The 3,501-nt window shown below is 50.1% G+C and overlaps 1 non-coding gene across 1 annotated transcript; it reads right to left on the reverse strand.

The window, feature by feature from the left end:
- Positions 1–2,918: 2,918 nt before the first annotated feature.
- On the reverse strand, positions 2,919–3,059 carry LOC121293981. The gene has a single exon (XR_005946665.1). It is a non-coding gene; the product is annotated as a U4 spliceosomal RNA (small nuclear RNA).
- Between the last annotated feature and the right edge of the window lie 442 nt (positions 3,060–3,501).

The raw sequence follows: 3,501 nt of genomic DNA on the forward strand, positions 1-3,501 counted from the left end.
CAGCACAGAAAATAATTTCTCTGTGCCTACATTAACTATTGAGCTCGGGGGTTGAATTTTTAACCCATGTTTAGGAACCCGGCGCCCGGTTCATTTCCCGAAACTTTGGCACTGAATCAGCAATGCCGGGGGAGGCATGGGGGCGGGACCCAGAAACCCAGGGCACTTAGGAAAGGTGAGAGGCGGCCATGGGTTTTCTCTTTGCTGATGTGATGACGCGGCAGGGTGACCTAGGCAAGCATCCACAAGCAGCAGCAATGTTCTCTGATGCCTCTCTTGCAGCTTCAACGGAGGCAGTGGCTGAGCGGTGATGGGTAATGTTGCCAATGTCAGGCAGAAGAAATCTGCCCAGAGACATAAAGAAGGCTTGGATAGGGGTGGCAATGAAGGTCAGCAACAGAGGAATGACCAGTAGGACATGAATCCAGTGTTGAAAGAGATTCAATGACCTGATAACATCTGGAAAGCTGAGTAGCAAGCGACACCAAGATAACAGCCCCCTAGCTCTATACGTAGCAGCATGCACACAAGCTGATCAGACTAAATGCTCATACATCTCCCAAACATTGTCAGCTAGTTCCATCACTGAGATGTCAGCCACACTCACATAGGTGGCCAATTGACAAAACGCTGAGGAGCACAATCTCATGCTAGTGTCACGCTGGAATAGGTGAGGGAGGTCGGCCTACTTATAAATCATTCTCTCCTCCTCCTGCAGGAAAAGGGAGATCACAACAGATGCAATGTGTCTCGTAGGGGTGATGGTGTGGCAGACCTGCACAATCTGACATCGACAGAGGAGGCAGTGCTGGACATCGCCAGGGTGCCACTGCGACAGAGGAGGCAGTGCTGGACATCGCCAGGGTGCCACTGCGACAGAGGAGGCAGTGCTGGACATCGCCAGGGTGCCACTGCGACAGAGGAGGCAGTGCTGGACATCACCAGGGTGCCACTGTGACAGTCCGTTAATGATGGTGAGCTGGGAGGCTGTCAGGAGCAGGGTCATTTGAACACTTTACCCTCAGGTGAAGGGCTTGGAGGAAACGCCAACTCATAACTCATGAAGTGGCTCGTCCACTGCTGCCATCTACAGGTTGTCCTGACGCACCTGCTGAGTAACTCGAGTTCTCATCAGCACCTTCTGGGGATGCCCACAGTGCATGTAGCAGAGGCGGAGCAGGATGTTCCTGCACAGACGTCACCTGCCTTCTCATCAGGGGCAGACGCCACAGAGTCTGCAAGGGCACATCATACCTTTGCATCATCCACCATGCAGACACACCCATCTTGTTTGGGCCTCAATCAAGAGTAGAACAGAGGTCACTGGGTGAACCATATTTTACCATTGAGCAGGAGGAGGATGATAAGGCAGAGTCAGCTGTGAACAATACCCCCCAGAGCTCAGAGGACAGACAGGGCTTTGCTCCGTTTGGCATGGGGCATCAAAAACAAGGAAGGTTTTTCTGTAGCAACAGAGGTGAATGAATTCCTGAATGTCAGAGATCCATTGGCATTACAGAACAAAGGGCAGTCAATGGAAGAGTCCATGCAGCACATGTGCTCTGTTGTTGCTCAGGGATTTGAATGCATGAACACCTCCATTGTGGCACCCCCTTGGGGACACCATGCAGCACCGCTTTGATTGAGTGCAGCAGCAGGGCACTGATACGTACAGAATGAGTGAAACTCTCTGTAGCATTAACTACTCAGCAAGACTGGTGGCGCAGAAATGCTTGGTGTAAATGCCAGTTGGTCCCAGCTGGTAGCCTCACCTAGCATGCAAGGGATCCATGAAATGACTGAGGATTTGAAGAAACTAATGAGGGGCCACTCCTCATGGGGAACTGGTATCATCCATTGCCTCCTCGGCCCCTCTGACTCAGGAATCAGCCATGCCACCAGGCCCAGTGAGAGAAATGGCCCCTGCAAGGGCTTTGTTACAGCAGCCTCGGTAGTCTCCTTTGCAGCACCCCCTTCATCCTCCTCCTTTTCCTCTTCTTCTTCCTCCTCTCTGACCTCCTCTGAGGAAGAGTGGCTTTCCAAGTCCCCTGCTCTTCATCCATCTCCAGGCCTCTTTGTGTAGCCATGTTGCACAGCACGCTGTGGTGACCACAGTCTGAGACAGTCTGGCTGGCTTGTACTGGAGAGCATCACCTGACCAATCAAGTCAATGGAAGAGCATCTTCAAGATGCCAATGTTCTGTTCAATGCAGCTTCTTGTTAATAGGTGGTTCTGGTTGTAGGGCTTCTCTTTATCCATGTCTGGGTAATGGATGGGTGTCAGGAGCCACCTCTTCAGATGATAACCCTATACCCCAGCAGCCAGCGAAAGAATCTGGATGTTAGCCTGAAGAGGTGCAGCTCCCAGGATTCTTGAAGGATAGAGGAATCATGACAGCTGCCTGGAATCCACCGCCCCTCTGCAAGATTTGTTTCCTGTGGTCACAGGCCAAGTGGATATCAATGAGTAGAAAAGCTTTTCTGTTCAGGAACCTGGCTGCCTTCTCTGTCAAAGTCTTGATGACTGTGTGGTCGCAATCGAATGGTCTCCTGAGGAGATGTATCGATGGTTCCAAAGCCCAGTGTCCTTTGTTCTTGGATGCATACCCCACCCTCTGGAATACCGCATCCATGACCTGTCTGATAGCGTGATGAGCTGCAGATGCCACCCAGGTCCACAGCTGATCCCTGGAGCCACCTAGAATCTGGCCATTTTTGCCCATCCCAAACAACTTGTTAGGCCACTTTAGAGGGAAATTAAGAGCCAACCATATTGATGTGGGACTGGAATCACAAAGAGCCAGTCCAGGCGAGGATCCTGGCTTCCCTTCCCTAAAGGAGATTAGTGAGCCAGATGGGGTTTTACAACAATCGGACAGTTTCATAATCATCTGTTACAGTTGTGTTTGTTTTCTCATTCTCCGCAGAGACTGTCAAAAGTTGCCCTTGCTGACTATATTTCAAGTTGTCAAAGTGGGGCTTTGGGAAAAGTTTTCAAGAAGCAACAGTCGCGTCCCGGCTAAGCCTCATCGGCTACGATACTGACACTATTTGAACTCACAGCTCTCTGCACTATTAGTCCAAGCCTCTGGATTACCAGTCCACAAGCACTTCAGCATTACACCCAACCGTAAATTCAGCAACTGACTTTTGTGTTAAAGACTTTTGTGCTATCAAATTCATCAGTGAGATGATCTTTCCACTTATACTGGGGGGAAAGTTCTTGAAGGCATTTCCGCCATTGAAAATAGTTGGGCTCCCGGCGTCAATGCTAAAGTGACATTAGAGGCACATCCAGTCATAAGCTGAATGCCTGAAGCCCTCTTGACCTATCTCTGCACAGATCATCACCATGATGACACTCCTAAATTCCAAGCCAATGAGGAAACGTAACGGTGTCAGTCAACTGGCCCCAAAAAGCAACGTCAAAAATGTACATTTGTTTCGAATTCCATTTAATTGCACTAAAAAAGCCTCCCAAACTCCGAGCTGGGTTTTATG

This window comes from Carcharodon carcharias, chromosome 22 (genome assembly GCF_017639515.1).
Source record: "Carcharodon carcharias isolate sCarCar2 chromosome 22, sCarCar2.pri, whole genome shotgun sequence".
NCBI classification, from domain to species: domain Eukaryota; kingdom Metazoa; phylum Chordata; class Chondrichthyes; order Lamniformes; family Lamnidae; genus Carcharodon; species Carcharodon carcharias.